The sequence below is a fragment of the Apus apus genome, chromosome 1 (assembly GCF_020740795.1).
Source record: "Apus apus isolate bApuApu2 chromosome 1, bApuApu2.pri.cur, whole genome shotgun sequence".
Classification (NCBI taxonomy): domain Eukaryota; kingdom Metazoa; phylum Chordata; class Aves; order Apodiformes; family Apodidae; genus Apus; species Apus apus.
Window position 1 is genome coordinate 68,304,012 of NC_067282.1, and position 19,986 is coordinate 68,323,997.

General features: G+C 43.7%; 1 protein-coding gene across 1 annotated transcript in view; it reads left to right on the forward strand.

Annotated features, from left to right (window-relative positions):
* Nucleotides 1-19,986, forward strand: part of GAP43 (growth associated protein 43) — a 66,783-nt gene that overhangs the window by 1,170 nt on the left and 45,627 nt on the right. The window lies entirely within an intron of this gene.

The following is a 19,986-nucleotide window of genomic DNA, read 5'->3' on the forward strand; positions in this document are numbered from 1 at the left end:
TCTTGTCAGGGAATCAGGATGCTAAGGTGTCAGCTAGTTTTCAGTGCTGAATTTTTAAGGTGCAAAATGATCATGAAGATGAAGAAGCAGCTACTTTGGTCATTGCCCCCTCATCCTTTCCCCTAGTATTTTGTGTGAATGCCCAAACCTGCACTTGGTTAAGAGAGCCTTTTTTTGGCTGAACCTCTTTGGTTTCCTCAGGTGTATGTTGGATTTATGCAGTTGGAACTTTGAGGCAGGAAATGGCCCCAGATATCTTTGTAAGACGCTTTGGAAACTTCCCCAAATTACAGATTTGTGGGTAGCGTCAAAGAGCTTTGGTCCTTCTTCTGAGCACAAAACTCAACTCAGTCTTATGCATAGCACCATACTAGTTACTTTCTTTATATATGTCTACATTTATATGTCTCTTACGATATAGCACTGCAGTATTCTGAAGCAATAGCCTAACACACTCATGTGAGTAACTCCAGTTACTGTGGAACAGCACAGTGTTGAAAGAAAATCCAGGTTGAGGTGTGTTTCTGAATGGAGACGTGTGTGTTATCAAACGAAAGAGCAATTTTGTAGAATAACAGGGAGGGGCAGGTGAATGGGATAGAAAGAGACCTTGCGTCATTCTGTATTTTTCCCCATGCAGGTTTTTCAAATGCTTTGCAATTAATAATATGTTCAGTAAAACCTGAAGGGAGGTGGCACTGGGGGGGGGGGGGGGGGGATGGTTAACACGTTGCAGCCAGCCAGCAGAGCCCGTTCAGCTGGGAAATACGGGATGAAAAGAGCAGAAGAGGAGAAGGAAAGGCAGACAGGGAGGCAGAGTGACAGAGTAGTGGGTGTAGGAGCACAGGACATTTTAAAATAAAGTAGGTAGTTCTGGGATTCCTTGGAGTGAGAAGAGAGCTGCTGGGGGAGAGGGATAATTTTGCCTGTACCATCACAGGTTGGGCATTGAAGCACCTGAATAATATTCTGATGTATCTGTTCTTAACATCTCTAGGGGTTTTCTCCTGTCGTTTTGTATTTTGACATATTTAGAAATGCATGGCATGCGGGTGTCTTAATGGCACATAGTCCTCTCTTCCCACTCTGTACAGTAATCCACCGCATGGTACACACCCCTTTGCGCATGCATGTGCGGCACAGATCTCCACTCTCCGCTTGCTCACATCTGGACTACACATATATGCACAGGCACACATCCACCCTTTCACACGTTTTCTGATCCTTATGCAGCCGTACAACCTGAGTGTGCCTGCCTGTGCATATTCGGTGGATGTTCCTGGGCTCAGAGCCCAGCTGAATACACACCACACTTGCCAAACTGGCAATGTAGCAGTTCGCTCAGCAGAGCTGGGGATACATCAGAGGAAGCTTTAATTTGATGAAGAAAAAGACCTCGGTTTTGAGCTTGTGCTCTTCCTCTGTTCCCACTCAGACCTTCACAGGGAGAAAACGATGGAATGGGTTCCTCTGCACAGGCAGGATTTTCCTTCCCAGAATAAAGACTGCTCTCTTCAAATTATTTTTCAAGGGAAGCCCCTGGTGTCCCGCCTTTCTGGCAGCTAAAGAGCAAAATGTTGAAATTACAGACTCGGGTGTGGAAGAAATCTCTTCGCATTTGTGTCTAGGTGTGTCTGTATGTGTCTGTCCTCCCACCCCTCAAAGACAAATATGTTCACGCACTTGTACCTTGCAGATTATTCTTTCTTGTGGGTGCGATGCCAATGTGAAGAGTGAAGTATCTGACTGACTGTGCCCGCCCATGTGAGATGTAGATAGCTTGATGTTGTCATTTCTGCCTACAGTTGATTGCAGCTCTGAATCTGTGCTTACAAGATCTTCAGTTAAAAGGTGGCATAACCAAAAGGCTGGGTCGAGCAATTTATGAAAAATTCAACTTAAACCTTTACTGCCAGCAAGGTATGTGGTCAGTAATGCGCAGAACCAGATAGATAGATAGGTAGCTAGCGATGCAAGTGTTGCATGCACTGCATACTAGAACAGATGGACATTATGGGGGTATGTGCTCAGTATTGGATTGCATGAGTGATTAAACAATAACCCGCAAGCAGGTTTCCCACTTGTGGGTGAGATGAGTCTCATTCATCACCAGCCATATCCGATGGCTTCCCTCACATTCTGTCCTCTGCTACTCACCCCAGTGTTGGAGAGCTAGCGGCTGCAAAGGTTTAAACCTGCCACACCCATCAAATCAAAGGAGGGAGGGGGAAAGAGGCAGTCTGCATTTCTTTCCCCTTCCACACGAGCAGCATGAATAAACAGGGCTGTACCTCTAAAGATGCAGTTTAATGCAATTGGAAAAGGAGAAAGCATTAGGGAACTGTTCTAGCAATTATGGCCAAGCCGATGAGGTGTCTTGTCATTCCAGAAACTGCAGAGGTGTGCAGGAAGGAGGAAATAGAGAAAGAGAGGAAGAGGGATGCAGAGTCAAGATTTTCTTGCCTCAGGATATTTAAAATGTCTTGGACCTTATTTAGAATAACTTAATTATGCTGCACAATCCAGATGCTTCAAAACTTGCAAGGCATGGTCTTGCCTTTAAACCCCAAGGTAGAGAGAGGAAAAGGTATTTTAAAGGAAAGGTGTCCATCCACGCCACTCCTCCCTCCACTTGCCTGTTGGTGTAAATCACTACAGACTGCTGACTTCAGGGCAGAGGCGCTTCATCTGCACCTGGGGAGAGTCTAGCCAGTGCTTGTGCATTTCTCAGAGATACTGAGTGGTTTCTGTGCCTCTTCCAGTAAACAACTGTTGCATGGAAGTTTAATTACTCCAGGTCCTTACTATTTCTCTTCCTGGGGTAATACCATGGGCTTTTCTCCCGAGAAGGGTGTCTCCAGAGAAACACCCCTCCCATCACCCTGTCCTCCTCCGCTGCCTTTGCTGACTATTAGAGACATTGATTTCTTCTAGATCATGTACTGTAACTGTTCTTAATGGCACTGCCAAAGCCCCTTCTTAGGAAACTAATTGCAGGCGGAGTTTTCAGGGGGAGAAGGACAGCAGTAATGCTTGGTGGAAAAGAAATCAGTCTGTTGATCCAAATTGCCTATTGTCACTTGCTCCTGAATGAGCCAGTGCCAGCAAAAAACACTCACCTAGTACCTACCAGTATGCAGAGACATCCCTACTGAGAGAGCTCCATTGAATCTGCTATTTGCTTGTGCCTGGCTGGGTACATGCGTGCAGGCAGAGGAACTGACATGTATTGTCTGAGGGCTTGTCCTGGCCCAGTACTGGGGGTGTCTGAATGATCTCAGAGCTGCCTTAGTATAAGAAAATGGGCTGTAGCTCCAGACTCTGCCTGTGCCATGCTGAAAAGGTGGGAGTCGCTAGGGGATGAGGGATGAAAGAGACCCCTCCTACAGCCATGTGGCTTTGATCACTAGAAGGAGAAAGTGCAAAGAGGTGTCACCTCAAGTCCACTCTCAAGTCAGCTGTCATGGATTCTGCAATGCCATTGCAGGATCTAGTAGCCACCCTGCAAAGACATTACATTTCTCTCTCCCCAGTTCCCCAAGACCAGGAATTCTCCACCTCTGGCAGCTGTCAAGGTGCAAGGCCTTCTTGTGCTAGTGGGAAGTTCAGCTGGGCCCTTTGCCCATTGCAAGATGAAATCAGGCTGATAGTCTTTCATGATGTAAATCAAGGATGTGTATACTTGCTTGGGTTTGCTGGCCTCATGCTGTGAGGCATGTGCTCCCCTCAAGGACTCTTGTCTGCTCCACGTGCAGAGGACAGAGGGTGTGCCCTATTCTATACTGAGCAGGTGTGTATATGCTGAGGGGTCAGTGTATTAATGGGTAAAACAGCAGGAATAGCCTGAGGATTGTCTCTGCTTTTGTCTGTGCATGCTCCCAGAGGTGCATTACTGACTTCCATTTGCTCAGCCCTTGTGTTGTTGGCCCATGCTTCCTTCCCTCTGTACAACTCTCCTGTTGTTCCCTCCTCCTGCACATAAATGATGTGAAACTCTCCTGTTGCTTTTGGCTTCCTCCTTACACAGGGAGGGCTTTATTTGGATTTTAGAATGAATGATGTCTCTGGTGACAGCTCCAGTCTAAAGACACCTGAGGATGGGAAACCGTTTGATGGCAGCTCTCTCTGTTGCTGCCCTTTGGAAGTCACTATGTAATTCCCGTTTGCGGTGAGTCTAACAAGTCTCAGGGATAGATTTGACAGCGGTCCATACCTGGCTGCCTCTGAGCTTGGAAGGCTGTATGGTAACAGCCGTAGCCCAGTAGCTACAGGGTGATGCCAGACTGGTGAGAGGAGATCAGTCATCTAGAAAAGCCCAGTGAAAGGTACACATGCCTTGTTGGTGGAAATGCCTGAATACCTTGCTGTGGAAATACAAGAGCAGGTGTCTGAGTGAAACACCTTTCATCATCTGGAGTCCAAAGTCGAAGTCTAGAATCCATCCACATGAATGTCATCTATAATTCCAAGATACTCCTGAGCGCACCGGGGGGTGACATGTAACCTCAGAGCACTGTTGGCCTCATGTGGAGTAGGTGTTTATATTTTCTTAGGGCTCTCTCTGTCACCTGCTGAGTATGTGTGTAAAACTCCATGGCTTTTCATGGTTGCAAGCACCACAGGCCAGTAGTTAATATATAGGAATTGGTTTCAGGAGAGCTGGTTTCTCTTCCTAACAGTGCTATTAACCTGCTTTCTGACTTAATCTAAACACAGTTTCTCTTCCTGTCACTGCTATCTCTGCAAGATGCTTCTTTTAAATCATTAGTATGTGGAAAAAGAAAAGGTTCAGATACCCTCAGGTGAGAGGTGCTTTAGCCAGGCAAGGCATTGCTTTATCCATCCTCAGTCACTCCTGCAGGGCTGACATGTTTATTAGCCACCTGAGTTCCTTTAATGCAAACCATTGGTTTTCTTCCCAGGCCCAGGCTTTCTTGCTATGGGCCAGAGCCTGGGAGGAGGGCTGCAACTTAGTTTTGTCCCTGCTATTCATCATGTGGTAGCTCCTCCCCTACCATCATAATGATCCAGCCTGTACAAATATGTGTATGGGGTGGAGGAATACTGTATTGGAAACAGTGATTTGTTTTTAGTATAAGAAAAGGAATTTGTGCTTTTGGAGTGACACTGATCCTGTTTCTCCACCTGTTGCTCATTTTGACTGCTCTCTCCATCTGTTCTGCTCCTCGTATTCCTCCTTCTTCCTTGACCATACAGTCCTCCTGCTGCTTCTTCTTCTCTCCTCCAGCTGGGTACGAGCTCTCCCTTAGACTGTGCTTCTCGGGAACTCCTTTTGCCAGCATCAGCCACTATCACTAGGGTCTTATTCCCTTCACCCTTCTTGCCACGGGTACCAGAAAGGAAGCTGGTAGGAGGGAAAACTACATAGGTTCCTCCTTTGTGCTTCCAGTTACTTTTGCAGCTTCCTCTGTTCTCCATTTAGGCAGCTGTTGCAGCTACTGCAAATGAGCAATTGTAGACAGAGACAGCAAAGTGGTGCATCTTCACCTATCACATTGCTGTTAGCATAGGTGGAAGGTTGCCCACCCCAGCAGCTGGCTGGGGAGGAGTATTGCTGCCATAGGAGCAAGGCATGCAGGACAAACTCATATCACCATTTCTGCTTCCTTGAGGTTTTGTATTTCTTCTGGGCTTGTCCCTTGGCTACTAATGCCACTGCTGGGTGATGGACTGTGCTCCAGCTGTCTTTTTGGCTAAGAGAGGATGTCCTGAGCCTGCCTTCCTCTCACCAAAGCTGCGATGCTTTGAAAGGGAAGCCAGGATGTACTTACATTCTTTTGAATTATAACCAATAAATGTCAGTCCCATTCATTACTCATCTTACTTCTGAAGTTTCTTGAATTAATTCCAGCCATAATCACAGTATATTTATAGAAAGCCAGGACATCTAACAATATTTAAACATTCTCTCTGTGAAGACACCTTTCTATAAGGGCTGGTAATTAGTAAAGTTAATAGGCTCTAAAAGAATCATAGAATGATTTGGGTTGGAAGGGACCTTAAAGATCATCTAGTTCCAACCCCCCTGCATGGACAGGGACACCTCCCATTAGACCAGGATGCTCAAAGCTCCATCCAACCTGGCCTTTAACACTTCCAGGGAGGGGCAATCCACCACTTCCCTGGGCAACCTGTTACAGTGTCTCACCACCCTTGCACAAAAGAATTTATTCTCCCTGTCTAACCTAAATCTCTCCTCTTCCAGCTTAAAACCATTACCTCTTATTCTGTCACGACACACCTTGGTAAAAAGGCCCTCCCTAGCTTTCCTGTAGCCCCTTCAGGTACTGGAAGGCAGCTAAAAGGTCTCCCTGGAGACTTCTCCAGGCTGAACAACCCCAACACTCTCAGTCTGTCTTCATAGGAGAGGTGCTCCAGCCCTTGGTCATCTTCTTGGCCCTCCTCTGCACTCACTCCGAGAGCTCTGTCCTTCCTGTGTTGGGGTCTCCAGAACTGGGCACAGTACTCCAGGTGGGGTCTCATGAGTGCGGAGTAGAGGGTTAGAATCACCTCCCTCCACATGCTTATTTTGATGCAGCCCAGGACACAATTTGCTTTCTGGGCTTCAAGTGCACATTTCTGGCTCATGTTGAGCTTTTCATCCACCAACTCTCCCAGGTCCTTCTCCTAAAGGCTGTTCTCAATCCATTCTCTGCCCAACCTGTATTTGTGCTTGGGATTGCCCCCAACCCAGGTGCAAACCTTGCACTTAGCATTGTTGAACTTCATGAGGTTGGCGTGGGTCCCCCTCTCAAGCCTATCAAGGTCCTACTCACTTGATTTAAATGTCCCTAAAATTTAAGTGTACAAAGGAATGTGTTTGGATCTGACCCGAGCTCTGAACCTAGTTTTATTCAACTCTTCTCACAGTTGCTTAGTAGTGAAATTGTGGTCTCAGGAATTTCAGTTTTTTTATGAATTGGGATGACTTCTAATAACTGGTGATGTTCAGAATAATTTACCGTTTTGATTACTCTTGTAATTATTAAGACTTTGATCAATTGGCATCCAGCTAATCAGACTATTTAATAGAGTCTAATCCATTTATATTATTAATAGTATCCAATGACCTTATGAATCTTCCATGTTAAGTATTCAAGGGTGGGTGGTTTGGGGCAGCATGTTACCATTCTTTGCTTTTTTGCACAAGATGACAGTAATTTATATTAGTTCAAATTTAAACCAGCAGGATTAAACCACAATGGTTTTGAACTGGCCATTGTTCTCATTATATCATTCCTTTTTCTGTTTGCCCACAGCGTAAGGAATAAGGTATTCAGCAGTGGATTTATAAATAATTTAACAAAAATCATCTAGGTTTGGAAGGGTAGACATAAAGAAACAAGTACCACTTGCTGATTTGTTGGCAGTAACATTTTCAGCCATTTAGTTACCTCTAAGAGTGAAGCCCACTGCTGGAAATCACATGCTGAGAAAATGCTAGGAGGTTATCACCAGCTCCACTGTGCCTGAAAAGCATGGTGTGCCTTGGGAGTGGTACTGGACCAACAGGGAACTGGAATGATGGGGAACTGAGGGAAAGGGGCTTTTAGAAGCTGGACCAAAAGTTTATCCTCAGTGGGGACACTTCACTGCAGGTTGGAGAACTGCACTGAAATGGCACTTATGTTCCTCAGAACTGGGGACACCTCTCTTAGGGTCAAGAATTTAATTTTTATTAGGTTGAAGTAGTCAGGCTGGCAGCTTGCAAAGACCTGGATTGCACAGGCTGAGTTGGAATCTTTCTAAATGGAGGCTTTGCCTGGTCAAAGATGAAAAACAGTGGTTTTAACCCTTCCCGCTGTTTGCATTTCCAGTAGAAAACTCGGAGGAACTCAAGCCCTCCATAGAGTTTTGAGGACAGACATGAGCAAGAGAAAATGGATGTTTAATGTTGACTGTTTAACCTGCAGTCAAAAGATTGGTAAGGATGCAGCCAGTCCCACTGAAAGCACATGATCTGGCAAATGGCCTTTCCCTTGTATCCTAAATTCCAGTCAGAATACCAGCTAGAAGATACTAAATCCTAAGGAAAAGATGAATGGTGCAAGGAAAAAAAATCTCCCCCCAAAATAACTGAAGAACTAAAGCTAGCTGAAACCTCCACAAAGTAAATGGAAGCTGGATAACTTCCAGAGGATAGTTAGTGATGTTGTTATGTGAAGCAATACCTGAAGCTCCCTCTTATATGGTAAAACTAGATATGCAGCAAAAAGAACCCTCCATTATGATGCTAGTGTACAAGACTGTAAAAAGACAAAAGAATTGACAAATTAGTGAAAAATAAACCCTACTGGCTTAAAGGAGCTTTCAGCAAATCTTCCTTTAAAGCTCAGTTAATTCTTCCTTATGTTCTTTATTTTTGTTCTTTGGATTGTATGATTCCACAATTCAGGAATACCATATGGCAATGCCTTATCTGGTAGTATTTGGTTGCAGGTAAATTTGTCAGCACACAGATCAAGTGTCCACACATAATGCACTCAAGAGGAAGAGCGTGTACTACCTTCCTTTTATCCAGAATCACTTTGATTAAAGTATTTACCCAGAGATGTGGTGAATATACCGTATCTGCCTGAGTAGATCTGTACCCCCACCTCCCAGGAGAATGTGCTATTAAGCTATAGAGTATACTGGGACCAGTGTTCCCTGGAGAAGATGATCTATTTTGCACAGACAAATAAAATACTAATTGGACCAGAGCAAGAGAGTGAAAGAATATTATCCTGATTCTCTGCCTTAGTGTTTTTTGTACTTGTGGAGGAGAGGAAAGAGCTTTGGTTAAAGCTTAACATCATATATTGTCAATAAGGCTCAAGCATTTTATGCCCATTTTGCATGTCTCCAGTAACATGGTCAACTGCTAGTTGATGGCTGAAACAATTCCTAGCAGCCACAAAGGAGGAAGATCAGGATCTAGAAAAGAGGCAGAACAAGGCAGGATGTACTGATGTAAGATGTTTTTTTCAAATCATCCCAGCTTATTTACAAAGCTGATGAAAGCAATCTCTGAACCATGAGCTCTGAATGCTTTGAAGACTCATGAGGGCTGGATGAGGTGTCAGAAGACTGAAAAAGAATGAGAAGATAAGAAATTACAGACTACTCAGTTTAACTTCATTCCTGGGGAAAAAATGGTGGAAATAATCAAATAAAGGAGATTATTAGGAGACAGCACAGATCTGTCAAGAATAGATCATGTCAAACTAATTTAGCTTTCTTCTAAAACAAGCCTTGTGGATACAGAGGAAGTAGTTGTCATACCTTGTCATTTTAAAGGATTTTGACATTATCTCACAGGCTTTTATCATAAGTGAAGCAAAGAAACATGGTCCAAAGGAAAACAGTACAGGGAGGATGCAGAATTAGTTTAGCTAATCATACTCAATGAGCAATTCTTACTGATTTCTTGTTGAAACAAAAGACTATCGAGTGTATTGCCACAAGCTTGGGCTGTGGCCTGTTAGTGCTTCATGTTCTCATTAAATACGTTGTACTTTATAATTTAATTTCCATCTGGTTCATTGTCTAGTGGAAGTGGTTTTTTTAAATATGCAGATGGCATGAACCAGGTATAGACTGGTAGAAGTTATTGGAATTCAAGACAAACCTGTCAAACCAAGGAACTGGTTTGACCAGCATCAGAGCAAATGTAAAGTGCTCTCCATGAGAATTATTAATAAACTGCAGCCAGTTGTCCATGGGAGCTGACAGGCTGGCTAGCTATCCTTTAGGAAGGACGGCAGGGTCTCTAGAGGACCACAAGTTCGGTGTTAGTCTAGAACATCATTCTATTGTCAAAAAGGAAAACATCAACTGTTGAGGTTGTGCAAGTGGGAGTATAGGCTGCAAGACACATCTAATGAGCCTTCAGCTCTCATGAGCGCAGGAAGTCTCAGCTGAAACGTCATGCCTTAGTTTTGTACTGTACTCTAAGAAAAGTGTGGATCAGTGAGAGAGAGTGCAGACTGGGATAGTGAGAATTGCTGGATGTCAAGGGAAATACAATCTTTGAGGAAAGACTGAAGTAATTAGAGTTGTTTAACCTAAAAGCAAGAAAGCTGAGAGGGGTCAGGATGCTAGTCTGGCAAGTGCAATAAAAGGGGAATAATGTGTTCTTCCTGTCCAGGGCAGATAAAACAAGAAGTAATGGTCTTTAATGGGGAACCAGAGTGATTCAGACTAGACTTCAGGAAGAGTCTGAAAAGATTGTGATGCACTGGAACAGATTGTCTGAAGAAACTATGGCAGCTGCAATCACTGAAGGGCTGTAAGAGGTACTTCTGGACCAGAAGATGGGCTAAATGGTCTCTTGTGTTGTCTCAACACTCTTTTGTATTATTAGCATCAAATATTCACTGAAGCAGGAACTGGACCCTATCTGTCCTCTTGCAGAAGAGTGCTTAACCAGTAGGCTATAAAGCTATATTTACTTCTGTGCTCTCTCTGTCTCTGGCCTCATGCTTATTTAATTCTTCCATGAAGAAGGCCTAAAAGATTTAACAGGAAAAGCTAGGAGCAGCTTACTCTAAACAGTCATCTGTAGGAGGAAGGTAAGACTTGAGATCTTTTCAGGCACAGTAGAGAGTTGAACCAACATCTCCCTTAATTTAGGAAAGCGAGTCTTTCAACTGAGATACTTGATAAATATCTATCTACTGCCTGCTGTCAGAGAGGGGATATAACTGTTGTCTCTTTCTGTGCAGGGTTCAGGGCTTGGAATCGAAAACAGAAGATGCCTCCTTGATAACTAGAGCAAGCTGCCTGAACCCAGAGGGTTTGGATGTTGCTCTGTCGTCAGCATTTGCTATAGGCAGGTTCTGAGGTACCCAGTTCTCTGCATATTTTCTAGTGGACTTAAGACTATGGTGTCTGCAAGGCATCTCACCTTCTTCCTAGACTTAGCTCCAAAATCCATCCTCTGAACTTGGATGTGTGCTGGGTGCCATCATCTTTAGGGGAAAATTATTACAAGGGATTTATCAGTTGGTGGCTTCTTCTTCTACCTGCCTGACATGAATTGTCTCAAAACATTTACAAGGCAGTCACGCAGAAGTTCCCAACTGGAGTGCTGTACCCCTACTAGCACTCACCTTCAGTGCTTAATCCCCTCCGCTCCCATTATGATGTCTCCCAGCGGTTGCTGGGAATACTGAATAAAACATGCTGATTTATAATATTCACCTTCACTGGATATATTTTCATGCAGCAGAAGAGCTACTGCTGCATGAGAATATAGAAGAGCTAAAGATGACCTGTGGTATCTTCCATTATCACGTGCTGAGTCCATACAACCCTCAGGAAGATATCCTTGCTCCGATTATTCCAAAGCCTTTACACAAAACAAGGCACCCTGCCTATAGTCAGGATTACCAAACTTTTTGGGAATGAAATAAACTGTAATAGTCAAAGACAATTTTTTCAACTACTTCAAATTTTGCTGAACTTTCCTTGTTTGGATAAGAATTTTCTTGGTAGGGGTCTTCTTCAAATAGACCCTGTGTTCTTAAAGTGTTTTATTTGCCTGTATCTGTTGAGATTATAGGAACAAAGCTTTTAAAGTGTAAAGAGTTTTGCAACCATTTAATAAGAAACAGTTGTATCTTTATAAGGGAAGAGAATACCATTATGATTTCAAATGAAGAAATCTGCTGTTTTCTTCCTTTTGAATGTATGTTATTAAAATAAGAGATTAAACACTTTTATTAGGCATACATTGATTTTTTTCAAAGTCAAACACCTAGAATACAGAGAATTAATCAAAAGGGTTGCCTATCCATCTTTAATTTTTCTTCTCTCATCTATAGACATAATGATTGTGCTCCTTATTTATAAGGTTAAATACTGGAATACATTTTTTTCAATAGGATCTCTGTCTCGTTCAGTGCACAGAATGGAATATACTTAGGGACTGAATTAGTTTTGCCATAATTGAAGATGTTTTCTATAGGTCTCCTGTTTCAGTTACTGCCAGTGATGAAGGTTATGTATTGAATTGGACAGGGCAAAGACCATTTTTCAAAAGTAGAAGAATGGTCTCATGTTTTGGCAATTGAATACTACCCTGAAGAATTAGGCTTTTTCCTGCCTCTTGACACAAGTTCCTATATGACATGAAAAAGCCATATAAATGAGGTTTTCCATGGGTGGCCACTAATTGGTGTGTTCTCATTTTCTGGGTTTTCAGTCTGAGACACCTGGGGTCTGACTTACTTGCAGGAGTGCAGAGCCAGTATTGTATGGAGCTCTGCTCTCAACACGCACAGAGATGTGGCAACGCTAATCCAAGGCATCACACATTAGAGACCCCAAATTAGTGAGAGCTCTGGCCATTTTGACCTTAGTCTCTCTGCGTCTGATTTCACTGTCTGTAAAACAGAGCTAGCAACCCCACCTACCTCCCTGGAAGAACATCCATTAAGGCTCACGAAGCACTGAGATATTATGGCAAACCAGCACCATAGAGAAAGAGCACAAGGAAACTAGTATTCTGCATTCAGTGATGGGTTTGAATGATGTGTGGGGAGTAAGGCTCTTTGTCATGCCTGAAATCAGGATAACGGGAACATACTGAGTCTGCTACCCACTCAGTGAGCTCTGTCTATCTTTTGTAGTAGCTGGGGTGGGGAAGACTTGCAAGAACAAAAAGATAAGGATAAGGTAACGACTACTATAAGGCATATGTGCAAGGGAGTCAAAGTGAGGTTTCAGAGGTAGTCTCCATTTTACATTTTCTGTTTCAGCCTTTACCATGTGGCCAGAGATAGGCTTATAATATAGGCTTTTTATGTAATATATGAGTCACTGTACTTTCTACTTGTGCCTGTTATTGGTGGGTTGCAAAATCATTGGCAAAAATGGGCCAATTGTGTTATCACTGAAACTAGTACTATGCTTTTCACTGATGTCAGAACATGTCAGCTTAGATCTTTTGCAAATTAAGCCTTGAACACTCTTGCTGTTACTCCTTTTGTATGTGAGGAAACTTAGGCACAGAAGAAAGTGGATTTATCTGCTGAAGTAATTCTGCCTTTTTTCTCTATATACAACTAATAGCTTTTAAACTAGTATTCACGTGCCTTGCATGAATTTGTCTCAAAATGACAGAAAAAATATGGATTGGTTCCTTTCTTTTTCCCCTCCCTCCTACTTAATTGGAAAAAATTGCTTGAATAATGCAAATAATTTGGTTGCTTTATTTGCCAGTGGCTTTATATTTGTGTCTGTGGGAGAAGGGCATGTACCTGCCTACAGGACTCCATGGGAGGATCTCCTGAGGAAGGGCTGAGAGTTGAAGAAGCAAGCAGGTCTATGTTATCACAGGTCCTGTGTCCTGATATTCGTGCTGTGTTAATGAAGTTCAGGCACTCTGTTGCTGCCCTGGAGGATCTCCAGTTGAGGAGGTTACTCTCTCAGCAGGAGAGGTAGTCTGTCTGGAATGTAAGTTCTAGGACAGGATGGGCTTAAGAAAGAGGGCAGAGCCTTCAAACTGGGCTTAACAGGGAGCGTGAGAAGAGGCAAGAACCTCAGTGATACACGGTCATACACTTTTATTAATGAGAGCCTGCCTGGGGTTTCTCCCTAGTCTAAATAGGTGGTTGTTATTGTGGAGACCATTAACGTCTCAATTGCCTTCCTCGGATCTCTGGTTCATAAGATGGGACACAATTTTCTGGCCAGGCACAGGTGGGAATTTTTCTGACCATTGCTACATATGTTGGCTGCTGTTGACATGTTGACAAGCCTTCCTAGGCTTCTATCTGTTAATTATATCCATAAGAAAGTTTACTTCTTCCAAGGGGGCACAAAGCAGACTAACATGCTTGTGGGAAAGTTTTCCTTAGCAGAGACTGAAATGGAAATACAGGAATCCTGGTACCAAAATTCAGAAGTCTTGGGAAAAAAGCAATTCATCAGCACTCCGTGAGTGTGGAAGAAGAGTTGTGTCTTTATCTGTTGTCCTGAGACGTACCAGCATGGCAGGACACTGTAAGCCTGCCAAATCTAATTGCTGGTTATGGCTTGAAGCCTATGCCCTATGAGGATACCCTGTCTCCTATTTTGAGGACCTTCTGCTGAGATTGCCCTCCATGGCAACTTAAGAGACTCTCATCCTGCTCCTCTGGAGTTGGAACTCTGTCTGTCAGGACTGAAACAGAGTTAATGGTCAAGGCTGAGTGATCTACAGAGACACTTAATGGAGGCAGTGTAGGTGGCCAAAATAAAAGGTCCCATTGGCAGGTCTGGAGGAAGGACACTGTCCCTCTGCCAGTCAAGAATGGAAGTGAAAAGGCTGTCAGTGTAACAAAGAGAGACTGTGTTGCAAAGTGAATGTGTGGTTGTCTCTCTGGGCCAAACCCAATATATGTTTGACAAGAAGGCAGTGGAAAGTAGGTCTTGTGTTAGAATTTGTGGGGTTGGTGGGGATTTTGTAGTCCCTGCTTCTTCCACATCATATGGGGTTTCACCCTACCCCTGGGGCAATCCCTGCTTCTTGCTTTTTCACAGAAGTGTATGCTGTCCCAGCACAGCAATAAAGGGGGAAGCAAAAAAGGCACTAGACTGTGTCAGGAGATAATTTTGTTGGAAGCATCTACAATTCTGTGGCTCCACTGGCTTCTTCTCCCCATAGAAGGAGAAGCTCTGACCAGAGCAGATAATACTGCAACTTGTGAGCACCCACTCCAGAACTGAAGGAGCCTTACCAAGCTAAGGTAAGCCCTCCCATCTTGCAAAGTGCAGGAAGTGGCCCCACTGGCAGGGCTTGATTTCTTTTCTTTCTCTTCTGTGGTTGTGACCTGTTCCTGCAGAGAGCAAAATATGTTCCTTGTTGCTCTGCCTCCTTATATCCACCCCCATTCAGTTCCAGCTTTCACATAAAATTTGTTGCATCTCAGCTTCACACAGTATGGTATCATCGATGCTGATATCTCCAACCTGTAATTTTTCAACTTCTCTCTTGGGTACTTGCCTCTAAGCTTTTCCTGCTGTCAGGCACAGCAGACATCAGAGTATGCTGAGTACCTCTGAGGGGTACCATACAGAGTGATTCTGCTGCTTGGAAATTTGTTTGTGGAAATTCTGAGCAGCACAGAAATGCATGGAGAAGCTAATCAGAATTGGAGATGGGCACAGTTTTTAAAAAACACAAGTTTCAAGTACTGTGCTGTAAACAGGAGGTCAGTTTGCTGCCAGTGGCAGTGAAATCGCACTCAGTTATATAGAGCACAGGAAAATGCTGAACAAGATTTCTGTCATTCCTTTGCTCCACTTTTATCAATGCCCTGTGCTTCTGCCCTGCAGCACCCCTGCTATTCCAGCTCTGATGTTACAGGGTAGTCACTGAGTTGCTGAAAACTAGGCAAAGATATAACTGATCCTTTGAACAAAGTAATTCTCTGTTCAGTAGCTTTTTGTACATATTAAATGATTAAATCTTTAGGGGGCTTTTCCCTAATGCAGTAATTTTGCACTCATTAAATTGCTAGGTAAGACTTTTTTTCTCTTTTTTTTTCCTCTTTTTCTTTCTTTTTTTTTTTTTTTTTTTTTTTTGCCAGGAACATTCCATTTTCCATGGGTAATCCTTCCTTACCTAATTCAAGGATGGTCAACTTGTGGCTTTTAAGCCACAGGCAAATACTGAGCAACTGAAGTATGAATTTCACAATACATCGTATTACTGACAGCACACTGCTAATGTTAGAACTGTTTTATCTGTGTCTCCATGTAGGAGAAGGCTCTCAGCCAACAGCTCCCTACAAGCTCTGGGACTCAGCTGGGCACTTAGCCCCACCCCATCCCACACTGGGTGCTGGGACCCCAGGGACCCATGGCTGTGTGATGTACTCTAGATGACCCTGCTCTGGCAGGGGGGTTGGACTAGATGATCTTTCAAGGTCCCTTCCAACCCCTATGATTCTATGATTGCTGTTTTCTGCCAGGAGCTACTTGTTGAAATACCCCTCACCTTGCCTAAGGTACTTGATAGGAGTTTGACACCTCCTGGACACTGGTAGTTTGGTGGCTTTTTAAAAGATGCTCATGAGGCCAAGAGGTTTGGGCTTCTATGATTTACTTAATTGCATTTTGGAAAGTGAAATCTGGGTAAAAGGTGAATTATCCCACGCTACTAGGAGTAGAAATAGATTTAGGCTTCCGCTGCAACATGAGCTAGATATGTGTGAAAAAGCCCACAGTGAAACTATGTTAGAAGAAAGTTATTAAGGCAGCTAAGCCAAGTATTAAAAAATTAACCAATACTGGAAATGCAGATGTCTGTGCAACCTCAGCATGGTCTTCTCTTATGAATGTATTTCAGTACACTTCTAATAACAGGGACACGTCTTATTTTCCTTCCAGGGATTCCTAGCACATTCAGGTCACAGAATGGACAGTGCTCACTTAATTAGCATATTATTCAATATTTTGTTCTCTCATAATAAGTCAGCATGTGAACCCACAGCTTTGCTCAATAAATACTATTCAAACTCTGCTCTGAAATCAGAAATACTAATTTTCTCCTGGGCTGCCTTGTGATTCTGAGCACATCCCTAACATTATTTGGTAAATCTTTGCAACACCCATCTGAGATAACTGAGTATTTTCACTCAATTCTTGGAGATGGACAACTGAGGCACATGGAGAGAGTTTGGTCAGCGGGACTCCCTCAGTCTGTGTGCTGAATTTGAGAAACAGAGAACCTGACTTTTATTAGTAGTTTTTATTTTCAATTGCACATATCTGAAAACATCTCCCATTACTGTCAGCTGCAGCTCTGACTGCTCGAAATCAGACTCAAGGTGTCTAAAGCCAGCTACTCAGAGATGCAGAACATGCCACTGGAATCACCCTGTGACAAGTGTGGGACAGGATAACAAGGGAATTCAGCAGCAAAGGTAGGGCAGTGCAGTAGGACAGCCATCTCTCAGCTTTCTTGACCCTGAGATCCTGTTCTTTGCCAAGCCTCTGCCTCCTGCATTTTAACTTTCCAACTTCCAGCTGCAAAAAAGGAGATCAAAATTTTAGTGTAATCCCTTTATACCCCTGAGTTTCCTAAGCTTCAAATATCCAGATTTCCTACTGACACTTTAAGTCTTCTTTAACCTCCTTTGTTTTAATTGGCAATCATTTGGCATATATGTACAAGTCTAGTTCCAAACAGTGGTAGGGTGGCATCAGGTAATTTGCAGAATTGTCGTAACAAATAGGATTTACATAGGCAGGAGCTCTGCAAAATTTTCATAGAATGTTAGAGGTTGGAAGGGACCTCTGGAGATCCTTGAGTCTGATGCCCTTGCCAGAGCAGGACCATCTAGAGCAGGTCACACAGAAACACATCCAGACGTGTCTTGAAAGTCTCCAGAGGAGGCTCCACAACCTCTCTTGGCAGCCTGTTCCAGGGCTCTGTCACCCTTACAGTAAATAAGTTTTTTTTCATGTTGAGGTGGAACTTCTGTGTTCTAGTTTGCGTTGATTGACCCTTGTCCTATCACAGGGCACTACTGAAAAGAGATTGGCCCCTCCTTCTTGACACCCACCCTTCAGATACATGACTAAGAACCCCTCTCAGTCTTCTCTTCTCTAGACTAAACAGCCCCAGGTCTCTCAGCCTTTCCTTATAAGACAGGTGTTCCAGCCTCTTAATCACCCTCATAATCTATTTTGGACTGTCTCAAGTAAATCCCTGTCCTTCTTGAGCTGGGGAGCCCAGAACTGGACACAATACTGCAGATGTGGTCTCACTAGGGCAGAGTAGAGGGGGAGGAGAACCTCCCTTGACCTTCTTGACACGCTCTTCTTAATGCACCCCAGGATACCATTGGCCTTGGCCACAAGAGCACATTGCTGTCGCTCTTCTCAAAGAGCCTTGGTGCCTAATTCACACTGGTTTCAATGGAATTAAGGCAAGTAGGCATTTGTCAAGATCCCACCATGCTCTTAAAACTTGGCCCTTTAACTCTTCTTTCAATCAAGTTTGTGTTGGGCCACTAGAGCTAAAGCATAGGAAAATATACTGAAGTTAATATTTAATGAATATTTGTAAGATGCTGTGAGAGTACAATCTGGAAAGCAGGCATCTTGGGGGGTATGTGTTATATTTTCTTCAGGCTTCAAAAAATTACTTCTGCCACCGAAGGAAAACACAGGTGGAAACTTTTTTCCTTTGCCTTGCACTGAGATCAAAATGCTAGTTACCTGAAAGCCCCAACAGGTTCTCCAATTCTACACTAAGTACTGTCAGATACTACTACAGATTAGACAGATTCCAAAACCTTGAGTTAGTGACTGGTTTGAAAGAGTACAGAAAGTGTTTGTGCATTCATAACTCAGTTTTTTTCTGGAAGGGATGAAATAAGTCTTGTTGAATGTAATCTGTTTGAAAATACTCTGCATCTAGGCTTCATTTCTGATTTCATTGCAGCAGGATATAGTGAAGTAGTTATGCAAAATGACTTCAGGCAGTGGATTTCTTGCAAATTATTCGCTTCACTGTGTGTATATATTTGTGTGCATGTGTTTGTGACAGGCAGTTTGTGATAGCTATACAATATGATTTCCTCTTTCTGACTGGGAAGGAGGAAAAAGAAAGAATTATTGGAAAAAAACCACACACAAACAAACAAAACCAAACCAAAAAGAAAAAAAAAAGAAGAAGAAGAAGAAAAAGAAAAAAACCACACTCCTGGGCTAAAATTTAAGATAGGTTGTCATTCATTCTCGTGGAATTTGCATGATTTGTGTCTATTTTCATGGCTGAGGGACTAGTTCATCTGAAAGGTAGAGTACAACTAATGACATAACCTGGCCACATAGTGTAGACATTTGCATACAATAATCTTTGCTTCATTTGAGCAGACCTATAATTTGCTTAACTCCAGTGGTGGGTAATGGCAGAGAAACTGATGTCATCTACCTGGATTTGTGCAAGGCATTTGACACTGTCCCACACAACATCCTGGTGTCCAAACTGACAAGGCATGGATTTGACAGATGGACCACTCAGGTAGATAAGGAATTGGCTGGAGGGCCACACCCCGAGAGTTGTGGTCAATGGTTCAGTGTCCAAGTAGAAGCAAGTGATGAGTGATGTTCCCAAAGGGACCAGTGCTGTTCAACATCTTCGTTGGAGACATGGACAGTGGGATTGAGTGTATCCTCAGCAAGTTTGCTGATGATACCAAGCTGTGTGGAGTAGTTGACACCCTAAAGGGAAGGAATGCCATCCAGAGGGACCTTGACAGGCTGGAGAGGTGGGCCAATGTCAGTGTCACGAAGTTCAACAAGACCAAGTGCAAGGTCCTGCACCTGGGTCGGCACAACCCCAGGCACAAATATAGGCTGGGGGGAGAATGGCTGGAGAGCAGCCCTGAGGAGAAGGACTTGGGGGTGGTGGTAGATGAGAAGCTTGACATGAGCCTCCAGTGTGTGCTGGAGCCCAGAGAGCAACTGCATCCTGGGCTGCATCAAAAGAAGTGTGGCCAGCAGGGCCAGGGAGGTGATTCTGCCCCTCTACTCTGCTCTGGTGAGACCCCACCTGGAGTACTGTGTACAGTTCTGGTGCCCTCAGCACAGGAAAGACATGGAGCTATTGGAGAGGGTCCAGAGAAGGGCTACAAAGGTGATCAAAGGGCTGGAGCACCTCAGCTATGAAGACAGGTTGAGGCAGTTTGGGCTATTCAGCCTGGAGAAGAGAAGGCTCCTGGGAGACCTTGTAGTGGCCTTCCAGTACCTGAAGGGACTACAGGAAAGCTGGGGAGGGGCTTTTCACCAGAGAGGGCAGTGAGAAGGCAGTGATAGGACAAGGGGTAATGACTGTAAACTGATTGAGGGTAGATTTAGGTTACACATCAGGAAGAAAATCTTTGCTATGAGGGTAGTAAGGTGCTGGAATATGTTACCTAGGGAGGTTGTGGAAACCCCCTCCCTGAAGGTATTTAAGGTGAGGTTGGATGAGGCTTTGTGAAA